This window comes from Chamaea fasciata, unplaced genomic scaffold (genome assembly GCF_029207755.1).
Source record: "Chamaea fasciata isolate MVZ Bird 193981 ecotype frontalis unplaced genomic scaffold, bChaFas1.0.hap1 SCAF_14, whole genome shotgun sequence".
Taxonomy (NCBI): Eukaryota; Metazoa; Chordata; class Aves; order Passeriformes; family Sylviidae; genus Chamaea; species Chamaea fasciata.
Window position 1 is genome coordinate 4,283,451 of NW_027094099.1, and position 15,895 is coordinate 4,299,345.

Consider the following 15,895-nt stretch of genomic DNA (forward strand, 5'->3'; position numbering starts at 1 on the left):
AGTTACACTGAGACAATGTTTCAAAAAATTCTTTAAAAATAATTAAGCACTATGTAACTTTGGGGCCTGATCAGACTGACAAGACAGACAGATGTGCTGAAAAGTATCCATAATGTCTTGGCGTCTGCATGCTAATATATTTCCATGTTTTATTTTTAATCTATTCTCACTTGCCTCTGTTGCACCCTTTCTTCCTTTCCCCTTGAATAGGAGCTTTGCTGTGCTAGCAAACAATAAAACTTGCACTTTGAGAGAGGAAAATATTTTCCTCTTGTGCAAGATAACCTCCTTATATGCTGGCCCTTCTGCTTGTGCCCTGAGGGGTTCCTGGAGGCTACTGGAAGTGAAATATCTCCAGTAGCAAAAGAGCTTTCAGATCCACAGTTGTGGTCACTTAGTAACTTCAGCTGAGAAACCTGGCTGTTGAGGCAATACATCATCATGGTGCAGGTGCAATTGTATGCCAAACTCAGTAAAAATATTTTGCATATTAAAAGATTGTTTTTAAACTTATTTCAAGGCCATTCATTTTCATTTTCTGATGGAAATATGCTGTCTAGTCAGCAAGAATTTAAAGGAACATGTTTTGCTTTGCTCTTTACTGTCATGAAGCACATTAGAATCTGCAGGACTTCTAGGGCATGTGTCTTGAGTATAAAAGGGTTATTTGATGTAGAAAAACCCATTGAGTTTGTTCCTGCTTTTTTTTTTATTAAAGGTAATCTTTCAATCACATGATGTGAACAAAAGTGGTTAGAGGATTTCTTTCAGTTGAGGAAGCTGCCAGCTACTCAATGAATTCTGTTTCTTTGAACAGTTCTTAAGTTAAGGATAGATGTAACAAAGATGAATTTTATCTTCCAAGTGGGACTTTATGCACAGCATATTCAAACACAAAGAAATTTTCTGATATCAGTAGGGAAAAGTGCTGGTCTTGGTCTTACGATGTAGCCATTGGCAGTCAAATTGTAACCAGTTTTATGGTCCAGGACTTGACTTTTTTTTTTCTGTTCACTTCAATACTTTCCTTTCTGTTTTTGAGATTTTTTCTGAATTATTTCAGTTCTCAAAATATTTGTGTCTCTGAAGTAAACAGGCATCATAGCCAACAGAACACAATCTAAAGGTATAATTAGCAAGAGGAGAAGGATCCTCAGAAGCACAGGCAGTTCAGAGCAGCCAAACCAAGCTGTGCTGACCTTTGAGTGGGGAAGGTGCTGTTGGTGCAAACAGCCCATGGGATCACTGAGCATTGACACAGACCACTGGTATTCAGAGGCCTTCCATGTTAGTTATGTTGGGAAATGGAATCATGGCTGCGTGTGCTGTAGCTCCTTTGGCTGGCAGGGTGACAACTGCAGCAGACTGTCAATATCATGTGCTCAGCTTTACTTTTTCCCCTTAGGGTATTGCATGTTTAGCTCAATTGGTAAAGCCCTGCACATCTCTACTTGATCTCTGTTTGTCCCCATAACTGCATGTGCTCAGTAGGCTACTTTTGGACTAGTGCTCTCCAGCTGTATTGCTCCTTTTACTACAAATAACTGCTGCAGCAAGAAATGAATGTTTCATTCTGGTAGTTAAAAATGCCTTTATAGAACACAGATTTTATTTCTTTTTTCTTCTTGTCTGCTTGCCAGTACCCTGCCAATAGTCATCATTAGGCTGTGATGCTCTCAGATTTCTTAAATTTAATTTTGTGTCCTACCTGAGGGGAAATGATTACTTTGTACTTACCAGACAGGGCAGCGGTACTTGTTCTTCCCTTGTTATACTTATCATCGTTCCAGTTTGAATTATATTAACCATACTTTGTTTCTAATTCACAGCTGCATGGTGAGTTGAATCTTTGTCTTTCAGTCTCTTTTTGATGGTGCCCTCACTTCTCCTGATGTCTACCATGCAACATGATATTTTTTTTGAGTTTAAATGCTATTTCATGTCATCACAGTGCATCATTCTGTGTTATTTTCCTGTCCTGGAAACTTTTTCCTTGCAGTACAGAGTGTGGTGGGTTTTTGTATCTTCCATTACTGCGCATTGACCAGCTGATTCTAGACTGGGTTTTATCTTCATTGTTTTCAGTCCAAGTGTGACGCTTTAGTCAGATCTGCTTTTTTATTGTTAATCTTCCTGTAATCCATAACTGATGGCACTGCTCAAGTCAGTGATGTTACAGGAGAGCATGCAGAATATGTAATTGTTATCTTTAAACAACTGTAGTTTTCTCTCTGCTACTTCCTGTAACTATTGTTAGGTCTGTTGTAGATTTTGATTTGTATAACCAAGTAATGTCCCTACTTCTCAACCATGGGATAAAATATCTTAGTTTAAAATCACATCAGATTTGTCGCTCTAATGGGGACAAGGCACTTGGAGGGTCAAAGACTCCTAGTTTACTGTGTGGATTGCAAATACTCAGGAAAATGTGTTTTCATTAATATTCATGGAACAGTCTCATTCTGCAAACATTTGTGTGAACAGTATTTGTCAGAATCTACTTATTATACCTAAGCCTCCAATAGAAGTTTAACATCCTAGGCCAGCCTTTCTTTCAAGGCTGTAACAGGTTATTCATTCCGTCAAGCAGGCTGTTTGCAACACTTTGTGTTTAACTGCATGTCAGCCATAGGAAATCACGGATAAGCTACAGGATTGGCTTCTCCATGGGAATTCATGTCGGCTTGCACACAGCTTCTTTAGCTAACTCTATTACTGTACAGTTATTATCAAGTAGATATATGTGGTGCTGACAGCTCCTGACAGGAGAATGCTTTATTACATAAAGTTTGCAAAGAAAAAAACCTTACAACATGGCAATCTTTTATGCCCAGAAAGCTACGTATTGGACAAGGATCCACATAATTAATATTAATTGTAATAAACTGTGACAATCAAGAAAGAATAACATAAGTCTGCTCGTAAGTCAAGACCTCAATAGTGTGGAAGAAATAGAGCCAGCCAGAGATGGATGATGGAAGAACACTGGTGCTTGAATAATTAATGGAAAAGCACAGTATATTGCCTTTTAAAGGCCTGTGAATTAGATGACAAAATTCACTCAGTTCAGGTGAGTAAGGGAGGAGAATGGGGAATTCACATGTGATGTAGCATAAACTATTAATAAGAGCTAAAAGGTCATGTACTTCCCGTGTCAAGTGCGAATTATCAGGAACAAAAATTGCCAAAAGATGTATGTAATTTTTAAGGAAACAAAAGCAAATATGACCTTTGTAAAAGCTTTGATAACGTGAAGACTAGTTAGCTGCCTGTTTTTGGCCTTTCAAAAGCCCCAGACTATTCAGTTTTGTGAACAATCTGTACAGTGGGTTTTAAAACCGAGCATGAAGTCTGCAGGAGCAGTAGGTGCGCAGCACTGTTACATAGTTTGGGCTATAATGAACAGCGCTGTTACATGGTTTGGTCTATAATTGGAGGTGAGGTGAGAAGATAAATTCTTGCATGTATCACATCACTTGTGTGAATGTTTTGACCTCCTGTAATATTGCTTCAGTAAATTATGACCATAATGGAGGTAATGCTATGGGGGATGGAGTGGTACAGGTGTCTTGTGCCGAATGAGGATTCTGCTACAGATGTGAACAAGGGTATTTCTGTGGAAAACATAGTTTGGTAGAGAGACCATTTGACCTGAAAGAAATATACGATTGAATTTTTAGGTTTGTCAGCAGGATTTAATAATGAAACTGAATATCTGCTGGTTTCCCAAAGTCATTTAGTTTGACCATCAGCCTTGTCAGTGATCAGCCAGGCCTGTCCTCCCTTCTGTGCCTATGAAAAGGTGTATCTGACATTTACAATGGTCTGATGGATGTTTCTGGGCAGTCCCTTTTCATGTACTCAAACAGAACAAATCAAATACTGCAATGTCTAAGTGGGAAGTGAGAGAGTTTTTGGTTATTGTTTTGTCTATGCAGTTACCAGTCTACCAATTTTCTCCTGGCCAGTGTAGCTGATGATTTTGTTCTTACCAAGAAAGTAGAAAGAGAAATCTTAGGTTTGAGGGGAGAAAGGGTAAGCAAGTAAAAACTGGGCTTCAGAGCCCACCCATGCAGGTCTGAGACTGACAGCACTTCTTCCAGCTCTGCAGCATGAGGCTCTTACGAGGAACAGGCCTCTGAAGGCCCATTTCTTTGAGATCATTGCAGGACAGTTATTTTCCAGCATAATCATCAAGAGCATCTGCCTCGGTGGCAAAAGCCAGAGACACAGGAATCCATTCTTAGAAACAGTAAGGACACAGAGTCTGTGGCAGTGGGTACACCTTGGGCTTGGGGAATGAGGTACTGCAGTTCTGATATATCTTCTGTCAGATATTTGAATAGTAAACAGAGTTTATTTTGCACTGTCTTCCCTTTCTTGTTTCTGATGTGACAGATTTGTGTTAATGTATATCATTGCACCATAGAGGTTGTCACAGGGAAGTGAGAAGCTCTGGCAGCTGAGTAAAGGGTGTTTGGGAACTATCAGTGTTGGGAGTGGTGTGGGAAGTAATTTGGAAGCTGGGCATGAGCATGTTGTTTCTGCCTTCAACACTGAAGGAGCAAACAATATAGTTTCATCTTGCAATTCAACTGAAATGTATGAGTAGTTGACACTCTGCATTGCTATTGTTTTGACTTTCAACAAATCCAATAAAGTTGTGTGGGATGAGTTCTCATACAATTAGTATTTTCTCAGTTATCTCTAATTACAAGAATTAGGGGTAAAATTTTTCTGTTCTCTCATCTGGGGTTGTAGCTGAGTGGGAGCACTGCCTTGATGGTCTGCCTGTTACAACACCTTGAAACAATACAGCAAAATGTCCCTTTCAGCAGAAGAACTTATTCCTACAGAAAGAGAAAATAAACATTGCAAATACACAGTTCCTTTTCCTCTGTACTGCACTAGCTGGAATATAGGGGCAAAGCCTTTAGAAGCTGGTTTATTTTTCAGCAAGCATTAGTATTTGAGAAGCATTTATGACAAGTAGTAGAATCCTTTACTGCATCATATTCAGTGTTTTGCAGTGGTGTTTCTCCTAAAGAGCTGAAATTCCAGTGTCTACAGAAATAGCTCGTCTACAAAATGGGAAGGCTGTCCTTGTCTAGGGAGTTGGGTAGGTGTCCATAATGATGGCAAAGTGATCACTGAAGACACATGCAGATGTGATTGTAAGAGCAGATGGGAAAAGGCACTTAGCTCAAGAAAATCTGTTGCTGTAACTGAAGTGTTTCAGGAACATGCTTTAATCCTAGCTTTAGGTGGAGTTAAGCTTTTGAATAACCAATAGGAGTTGGCTGGCAAGATGGTCTTTTACACCTGTATATGCTAATGTAAATGTCATAATGCAAATTTAAGCATTCAAGAACATTATGTGGATTTGGGAAAATCCCTAAAATTTTAATTCCATAAGCAAAATATTATTTTGGCAGCACATGACAGAAATAATCCTGCTCCCAGATGTTTCATACTGTTGCAGTTGAGACTAGTTGCATGGTTGTCTTCAAGACAGCTCTAAAATAACACAAAAGCTTCTTGGAATATGAAGCAACTCAATTATACAATGAAGCAAAGAACCATGTCTGAATTCTTAACGTTCCTCAGCCTTCTGGGGAAATACAATGGGGAACAGAGTCTTCACCAAGAGTAAAGTGTGTCAGCTAGAGGACAGAGTCAAAATAAACTCTTGAAACCAAAGAAGACAGAAGTCACCTTCTGCACATTTTATCTGGATGCCATGCTGGACTGTGTGCCTGTGTTCCAGGCTGGGTGCTGACAGCTGACTTGGGTGCTCTGGTGCTGGCATGGAGGAGTCTGAGGATTCATTTGTTTCATAGCATTAAAATTTCCTCACTTGGTCACATGCTTATTTTGCCAGCAAGTTCAAATGTAGTTAAATTCCTTATTCCAACAACTGGGTCTTAGTGCAAAGATACAAAATATACAGAAATACTTGGAAATGTGTTGACGTATTGTTGCAAGAGGTGTGTATCCTCCATTTCTATTTCTTTAGAAACTGTGAGGAATCTTCAGGTAGAGAAATGCTTTTTAGAAGTAATTACCCTTAAATGTTGCTTTTATTGACCTATGTGTCAGTGTCATAAACTGAACCCCATAAGGAGTGTGTGTCGCTGTGCGGGTGACTGAGCACAGATTGCCCAGAGAGGGTGTGGAGTCTCCCTCCCTGGAGATATTCCAGAACGGTCTGGATGTAATCCTGTGCCATGTGCTCTGGGATGACTCTGTTGGAACCAGGAGGTTGCACCAGATGACCCACTATGGTCCCTTCCAGTCTTACCTATTCTGTGATTCAGTGTTCATCAGTGTTCAAGATAATTCTTTACTGTTGCTTTTGTCACTGGGAGCTCAGTTAAATAAAGCTGTATGAAGAGAGCTTTAGCCTTCCTCCATCTAGGACATGCAGCCAGTGCCTTTCGGACTCCTTGTGCTGCCATTTCTCAAGCTGCAGTGACTATTGCCTCTGTACTTCTGAGGTGGCTTTGCAGGCCCACTGCTGCCACTGCATAGCTCTGCTGCATTTGGGGGGCATGCAGCAGTCAGACAGATGGACAGACAGACAGACAGCTGTGGCTTTAGCAGTGTGTCCATCCTAGTGCACAAAGCAGAGCATGCAGGAATCCGTCCCTGCCAGGTCACACCTGCACATCTGCTTAGGCGGACATCTAGAAGTGCTGAATTAAACTTATTTTCCCAAGAACTAATTGGGAATTAATTTCTGAATACTTTGCAAAACAAACACAAAAATGAGGTGTTAGCTCAACAGCGTATTTTACAAGCTCTAACAGAAAGTTATCAGGCCACCCTTGAAACTGGTCCCAGTTTGGTCACTGACCCATGGTGTGGGACTGCCAGGGCACAGTGACAACTCTGATCTTCCATGGCCTGGCCCAGCCCAGTCTCCCCTGTGAGGAGCAGTGCTGGATCCTCCCTGTGCATCATGGCCTCGCAAAGTGCTTCTGTAGGATTATTTTCATTGATGGAACTGTGGGGTGTGTGTTTGTGATGTGCAGTACTCAGTTACCTGGCTTCTCACAGCTGATCATGGCTCTCCTGTGGGTTCAGTAGGGTCCTGTTTAACAGCTTTGTGACAACAGCTGTCCCAGGAAAATGGCAAAGTGTGGCAAAGAGATCTATGCACATGATGGGATGACAGTAGCTATAACCTGGATGTCAACATCAGTGACAGCCTTCAAATGAGTTGTCTTACAGCTCTCTTTAGCTACTTGCTTTCCTGTACACCCACTGTTGTTTTTCCCCTGTTGCAGGGTAAATCGGATCTGAAATCATCTGTGCAAGTGCAAGAAGGGATATTCTCTAGGGCAAGAGTCTTGTTAAAGTTGGAAGTTCTCCCTGTGGACCAACACATCCCCCTTCTGTGAGCAGATTTCTCCTGGAATGCTGAGGGTTTGTTTATGGTGAGTACAGTTGTTATAAGCAAGATATGAAATAGAAGGATATGAAAATAAAACCGCAGGCTGGAAATCAAGAGAGGTAAGGCTTTCTATATTCTTTTATATAGTGTATATTTTCTGATTTTTCTTTTCAGTAATGTATAATTGTAAGTATTGCACGTTTTAAAATGTACTCCCTTACCCACTGGGTGGGGGAGAAGGACAACTTGTTTTCAATGTGGTTTAATGGTACAAAGCCCAACAAATTCACTGTCACATGCAGCACGTTTTTCTCCTCATTCTTTCTGCCCTGGAGTTACCCTTAATTGTTTAATGTGTTGTCATGCTATAGTGCCTTGTACAATAGCTTTGCTTGGCTGCCTACTTGAATGGGGAGTGAAGGGAAGGAGGAGGAGGATGGGTTCCCCCTCCTGCATCTCAGTGCAGCAGTGGAGTGTCCTTGTTAGGTATGTTTGGGTTTGGGGGGGGTGGAGCAGAGTTTAGAGTGAGCTACAGCTTTGTGGGATTAGCAGAGGCTTGAGGGGCCCAATTTAATTGAGTGTTCTGGCTGTACTGCTTCTAATGTCCTTTGCAATTATGGATACAGAGAATATCTGGTATCTAAGACTGGAGTGAATTTTGTATTTCAAATTTTTTAATATTGACCAGTAATAAAATAAAAATACAAGTATAGAGGTAGAGGACCCTTATTAATTGATGTTTGGTCATATAATAGTTACCATAAGGGAGGGCTGAATGTAAGAAGCTTAGAGTGAGGCTGGACATATTCCAAACACTTTTTACACTCTTATGAAAAATTTAAGGAAATAGCGTGTTGAGCACTTTCAACTTAATTATGAAAAAATAAATTGTAAAATCAGACTGCCTGGCTGAAATCTCTTGGACTCTTAACAGTAACATACCTTTCTGTATGTCTAATGTAGTATGCAGTTACATGGGTTTTATTTTACACAGAAGCAAGAAAAGTCTAGATTTCTATTTTGAAAACACTGTTAGATAAGAAGCTTGGTTTGAATTTAATGACATCCTATGAGGCACTTTTCCCCATATCCTGATGCTAAATGGAGGAAAAGAGGAAACATTTTATTTTTCTTCATCCCCTTATGATATCAGGGTACGTGTTAGGCAGGCCCCTTACATTCTTCCTCAGTAACATGCCCAGCCTTTTACTGTGTAGTTAACCCTCCCTTTAATTATGGAAAGACACAAGTACCCAGGATGGGAAACTCAGGCTGTTAGCCTCACTTTTGACCTCTGACAATGCTTCACACTTCTGAGCCTTCCATAAGAGGATCTCCACATGCTCACAACCATCAGCAAATTTAACCTGCCAGCTGCCTTGGTAGGTGAGCACTATGCTCCTGTGCTGCCCCTTCCAATGGGGCACACATTCCGAGAGACACAGTGTCTGCTTTATTGCCTGAAAAAGCACTTTACAGAACATACAGAAGGATGAGCTTGCCTGGAGGAGATTAGAGCATAAAAACAACCACAACAGATCAAATGGATGGGGAAGAACAAAAGAGATTGGGGCGAATGAAAAGGGGAGAAAGGCTGCAAGCCCATGTGGTCACTTTGGGAGTGATATTCAAATCTTTCTGCTATGGCTGTGGATTTCATTTTGCAAGGCTTGAGATTTCTGTGTCACATTTATAGAGTAAAAAAACTAGGGACAGTTCTGAGAAGGATCATGGACACAGGTCAAGAGAAGCTAAGCAGCATGCAATTCAGACTGGTAGGAAGAAGGCAGTTTAAAAGAGGTTCATCTATCACAGACAACGAAATAAGGCAAGAAAAGGCTGGCACGAGTGAGCCTTGGCTGACTTGGGTGCAGCTGTGGAGAAGCCAGAGCTCTTTGCCAGCGTAGGGCTGCCTGCCCCTAAAAAGCACCAACAGGTCACTGGGGAGGAGAACTAACCAGCTCCAATAGGTCTACCTCAAACTACCTTTTATGCATTTCCTGACTAATCAGCTTTGGGTGGCACATGATTCTGAGATGATTTGGAGGAAAAGGGAATGTTCTTTCTGTGAGATGGTGTTGGGAAGATGCCTTTCCACTGTGGTTTTTGTTCTTACCTCTTTTCATGCACAGCATCTTAGAAGATAGGGAGCCTTCAACACTGAAGACAGGGCTGTGGAATCAACATGTATTATTCAGGATTCTAGAATTTGCTATTACTGTGTTTCATTTTATATCCAGAAATATATTGCTGTTGAAAATGAAAGAGATTGGTAGACCTTCATCTGTAGGATGAGTTTTGTGAAAAGTTGCATGCAGAGAAGGCCAAAATAGAGCTTGACTACTGCATGCTAGAAACGATTGGCTATATTTTGATTAATATTTGTCACTAGCACCACTTAATGTCAAATGCTTATTCAGCTTATGATTTAAAGTCATTCAATGCACTGCATAATGGTAAGTAGGAGACATTTGTGCATCTGGTATTTAAATGGAGTATGTGTACTTTGCATTCCAGAGCATCCCTAAGCACTGCTGTTAGAATTGTCATTTTAAAAATATGTTTTGTCCTGCTTTTAGAGCCCATTTAATCTTTTCCCCATTAATCTGCTTTCCCTAAACCTTTCTCTAATTCTTCTGAAGGATCCCCCACCTGCTGTGCAGGCTACACAACACAGTGAATCTAATCATGTCTGGAATTATCATTTTTATCAGTTTAATCCATATTTTTCTGTTATTTGCTTTACAAAGCCTTAGACATTTTATGCACTGTGGTAAGTAATGGAGCAATTGTGGTGGTTGGTGTCTTTTAAAAAAAACAGTGACAATACAGTTAAAATAATCAATTTAGATTATTTTCTGGAATACAGCATTAGTATTCCATGGAAGCTAAGCTTGATCCTTAGAATTATGGAATATATTTTAAACTTCATATTGTAGATGAGTCAAGAAATGACCCTGTGTTTGTTCAAGCAATCCTTCAAATTTGTCCTGATCAACACTTTATGTTCTTGATTGCACACGCAGCATTCTACTACCTCCCTGAGTTTCTTCACATACCTTTCTTTTTTAAGTAGTCTTAGATTCATATTTTCTTGAATGCTTTTATGAAATAATTATAGCTAAGATAGCAACTATTTTCTTCATGCTATGATTTCCTATCATGAAGTACAATTTCCAGCATTTGAAGAGAGCAGTAGCTAACTCAAGCAGGTGCTTTTATGGAGCTCATCTAAATATACAGTGGTCTAAAGGAGAGAATTTTCTTTGGTGTTTCATTCTCTCACTCCTGTCACCTGTGTTGCTTGGGGTCATAGGCAGATGCTGGTGCTGGCAAGGTCCTCCTCAAACAGAATCTCCCAGCAACACCCTGCACTGATTTGGAAGAGAATGTTTTGCCATGGATGCTTAGGAGCAAACTAGATGACTTCATGTAGATGCCACAAGTGAAGAGCTGTGGAGGTGCTGTCCTGGTTTTCAGGTTTTATGCTTTCCTTTATTTAAGTCAGAGCTGCTTTTTCTTTCCCGCTCCTGCCCTTCACTCCTTGTTTTGCTGTGAGGCTCTGGGATGCTTGGCAACAGCTTAGCTGCTTGTCTACGTAAAGGTCTGGTAGTGCTACTTTGGTAAGGCTGTTCTGTAAAAATGTAATTTAGCAGAATTTTTACATAAACTCTCAGACTGTAAAACATTTGCAGAAGAGCTATGGTTTGTACAATTTTCATTCAAAGCAGGACATTAAGGCTCCAACCACATTTCATTATCCATTTGAATAACATTTTTCAATTTAAAGCTCTCTCTCTCTAACCACGAGCACTAAATTAATACTAGATTCTCTCTCTGCCTAGTGGGAACACTAAATAGATAAATAAAAATCATTGCAGGATAATTGTAGGTGCTGTGGGCTGAAAGCCAAACCAGGCCAATTCAGCCTTTGAGCCCTGTCTGTCTGTCTGCTTTTCTTTTTCCTTGCCCATCAAAATAGGGTATTCAATTATAATCTTTTTTCTGCATACAGTGGCCCAGAGGCATTATTAATCTCAGTGCATTTGGAGAGTGAGTGAAAAGACTAAAGGTTGGGGGGGGGGGAATCTCTCCCCCCTGTAGCTGTATTCATCACTTAGGGTCTTTGTCAAAAATGTACTTTTCTTTCTCCCTCCCCCCATTCCTTGGAGCATAAGCTGGAATTGACTCCAGAAGTTAAAGGACAATGGAAGCATTAGCACAGGGATTATGGATCTTCTTGTGCAAGATGGGGGCTGGGGGGAGAAGGTAGAGGCGTACTACTGGCAGGATAGAAATTTAAAAATTGTGGTTACAACAGTGCGTACCTCTACATAACAAAAAGCAATAGTGCAATCTCTATTCACATGAAGCTTTTCAGGTACCTGTAAAGAGGATGCAAAACGTGTTTCTGAAGCTGGTACTTGGGTTGCAAGTTTAAGTGTGTAAAGAAATTTTTAAAGAAAAACACTGTGTATTAGTGTGTTTTCCAATGAAAGAGCTATCTTCTGGTAGCTTATGACTTTCTAGCTTGTAACTGATTAAATCCAAGTCCTTTGGATAGGTTCTATAAATGAATTGTGAGTGGTTTTAGTTTGTTTGTTTTTGCTTTTTTATAGTGAGCACTTACCCATAATATTCCCATGGGGATTTTAAGGTCTGGAGAAACTGAACGTCATGACTGCAGTTCAAAAGGTTTTGGTGGCATTTAGCTGTGTGTGTAGCCATGAACCTGAATCAGGTGTTCAGTGCTGTCAATCAATTCAACATGATTTTCAAGGCAGTTTTCTGCAACAGGAGGGGCTTGGATCAGCCATGGATCACGATGGGGCAATAAGCCAAGTCACTAAGTCATAATCTCTATCTGATGTAGGTTAATCGTGAATTTTAGCAGTCCAAATTATCAAATCAATAAATGTTGCTCTCTCCTAGTGATGACACTAAATGTTGGTGCTTTAACTTTGATAGTCAAGCTGATTTGTGCACTGCAAATTAAAGGAGCATTATTTCTTCCTCTCCCTCAATGATATCGGTTCATCCCATCTGTAGTTACACAGAATTACTTGCAGAGTTTTTCCCAGTCTTCCCATGTGGGTCTAGAAGAAACTATTTGATTAGTGTACTATTAAAAGCAGAGTAAAGTGTTTATTTTTTTTTCTGTGGTATTAGATCTTTTCTAAAGGTTTAGGTGCCAAAATATTGTTTTAAATGCCTGGGCATGTGTAAGTAGGAATTTTAGAAGAAAATCTAATATGTTGCCCAACTATATTCTCAGTGATGGCTGCCTTTCGTATACCCTACTGGCCTAATGCAAAAAGACTAGAAATTATTTTAATGACAAAAAAGTGGCCTTACCTTCCCTTGCTCACCCTGCCTTTTTGCTAGAACTGCTTCAACAACTACTCAAAATTTAAAAAAAAAAAAAACCACCAACAAAAAACAACCAAGTTATCTATTAGAGTATTTTTAAAAAACAAACAAAAATTCCCCAAATAAACCAAGCCTCCAAACTTGCAGAATTCCTCAGTGGAAGACTTCACGCCTGCCTACTGGTAAACTGGTATTTTTCAGAATCTGATTTAACCTGGATAATGCTTTAACAGTGTCTTCCAGCATAAAAGCTTTAACATTTCACATCAGGACCTTGATTTACTTACCATCTGCTCAGAGGTCTGTCATCAACAGAGATGATTTCTAGCTCCCTTCAGATAACTGGCGTTTGGCAGAGTTCTGCTAAACAGTCTATAACCTTGAAGACAAGGAGTATATGATAACCCATGCATATCAGTTAACTTTTAAGTGGCTTAATAGTCTCTTTTCTTAAATAAATCTGCCAAATACTTCACTCTGGTCCTGGTTTTTCCTGAATTTTCCTTTTTTTATCCTTTAAGTCAATAAAAGTCAATGAGACGTTATAGGCAGTGAAGAATTTCTTTTTTCTGTTTTATCTTTATTTACCATTAATATCCTTAAACTTGTTTTTCTTTTTGTCTATATATTTTTTAATGATTCTTCCAGTGCTGTTTCTATCAGAAGAATTGATCTGGAAATTTATGTATTTGTAGCAAAATAAAAAAAACCCAATCTTTTTAGTGTGTTGTACCAGTAAAGTCAAAATTATTAGGATCAGTTTCTCAAAAGCCAGGCAGTCAAAAAAACAAGTGACATCAATTTTAGCTTTAATAACAAGTTTGATATTTCAGGAGGTTAATAATACATTTCTTAGGCTGTTGACTTAATGATAGCATTTACTCATTAAATTTATAGAGCAAAAAACCATTTCTGTAGAGGCACTGACATGCTTAAGAGCCTGCTTAGATTTAGGTTTAGATGTTAAGAAAAGCTTAGCAATATTTGCTATATATACCAGACCTAAGCAGGTAGACCAGAGTTGCTATTAGATCAAGGCCAAAAACTTCTGGGAAGTTAGTCTTTCTTTTAATTGAGCAGATAATTATAGAAGTTTGAAGCTACATCATCTAAAATTACAGCAGCTCTTGGAGCAGTGGATTCTGCTAACAAATAATGTCATTGCCCAGGGTGCACAGTTGGCTGGCCAGATACCAGGTGATGTCTCTCTCAATATATTGCAGCAATTGCAGGACAGGTTGGGTGGGTTCTTTCTGTTTGTTTTATTTTTGTTTTGTTTTTACTCTTGGTTCAAAATCTGCTTTCTTTCTACTTTTTTTTTTTTTTTTTTTTTTTTGATTGGGTGCGGAGGATTTTTAGGATAAGCTGGCCAGTTGTCTTCAGACAACTGGAAAGACTGAGTACTGCAGTTGGGCCAAAATCAACTAGGGAAGAGTTTATGTTGTGACTAGGACACTGTATTCTACCTAGTCAAAATCCTGCTCTGCCCTTTTATTCTGGGAACAATTCTGACTTTCTCCCTGTTTCTAGCTGTAGCAATAACAAGCAGTGTGCTCCTGGGCAAAGAGCTGAACTCAGAGGAATTTGATCTCTGCTCTCCTTCCTGATCTTTTAAACAGGCTTCAACCTGAAGTGCCCAAACCCCTTGGCCACTTGAAGAACAATTGCTGGAACCTTTGTCTTCATGGACAAATTCTTCTCAGCAAAAATTCCTCATAACATTTTTAGCCTCATCTCATCAAAAACTGTCAAAAATAGGTCAACTTTGCTTCCTTCTGTCAAAAGAAGCACCAAGCAGTTAGAGATGAGTGCGGTGTTTAAGTCATGCTTTGGGACAGGGAGGTAAATCCCTGTAGGGACTCTGCATCCAGAGCAAGGGGCTGTGTGTTTGCTCCGTGGTTGTGGGTTTGCATTCAACAGAATTTTTGTTTTTTTGGGGAGGAGTACTTGAAAAGCCAGTTGGGAATTCTACCACAAACTGTTCTTCAGACTTTACTTCTAAAGCATCTGAGTTGCAAAAGCAGGCTTTTAATGCTTAATTTGTCAAAACATTCTGCAGTAATTTCTTGGATGGTTTGGGTATCAGTTTTAATGGCATTATGCCTGATGTGCTTTGTTTTCTCTAAGATGAAAAACTGAATAGCAGAACTCTGAATGGTGTCCAGGTGCAGCAACACCTTTCTGTATTGCCTTTCGAATTCTTGACTGTGCACTAGGACTGCAATTAATTTATAATAAGGTTTGGCACAAGCCACCATAATTTGGCTCTGAAAGAGCCAAAATTAGCTTAGCCATGATTAGCCTATGAATGTTTCTATACTGCTTGTGATTGACAGGAGTCCTGTGGACTTTGTACTACAAATAGATGTGATTTATCCCTCAATGAAAGTTGCTTTGTTTACTTCTAGGCACGTTAAAATAAGAAAAAAATCACTCTGCAAATGTTTTTCTTGAAACCCTGGTGCTCGTTGATTAGTGCCCAGGCAGTATTCACAGCATCTGTTTGTATTGTAAACCTCTGTCAGCTCTGCCTGTGCACATGTTCCTTTTTGTTTGTGGCTGTCTATGAGAACAGGCTGGGAACATCTTCTGAGTGTACAAGGAGGGCCATTTGCTATGCATGAGATGAGGTTCTGTGCCCCAAAGTGCCTTGTGACACAGGTCAAAACCAGTTGGTTTTTTCACTTGAAGGCATTTAATCTAAATATGTATCAAAAAGCTAGAAAGATTATGTATTTCCACAAAAATTGTATTTTTCTGGTTTGGCTCTATTGTAGCATGCATCAAGAATTTATTGTGACCAAACTTGGCATGTTCTTGGTGGGATTTTCAGGAGATTTAGCATCTGTGTGGCACTGACCTACAATGGAAGAGCTGGAAGGGTTAATTCTGAAAATCTACATGAGCTTGGAGGAAGTTAGAAAGAAAACAATGACCAAACCTACTTCTCTTTGAGATTAGTAGTTCATTGGCACTCGAATGTTGATTTTTATAATGTATATTTAGCTAAATTTCTGTTCTTGTTCCCTTACACTATTTAATTTTCTTCTTCTGCAGCTCCATTCCATGCTCTATTTTTTTCTTTATTGTGTTCTGTGAAACTCACCTTTGCGTCAGTCTTCAGGCCAT

At 39.6% G+C, this 15,895-nt stretch overlaps 1 protein-coding gene across 4 annotated transcripts in view; it reads left to right on the forward strand.

Annotated features, from left to right (window-relative positions):
* The window catches only part of RORA (RAR related orphan receptor A), a 400,721-nt gene that overhangs the window by 12,638 nt on the left and 372,188 nt on the right, over positions 1-15,895 (forward strand). For all 4 annotated transcript variants that reach the window (XM_066196610.1, XM_066196616.1, XM_066196617.1 and 1 more), the window contains exon 2: positions 7,290-7,439. The gene's annotated coding sequence lies outside the window, so the exon portion shown is untranslated. The remainder of the gene's footprint in view (positions 1-7,289; positions 7,440-15,895) is intronic.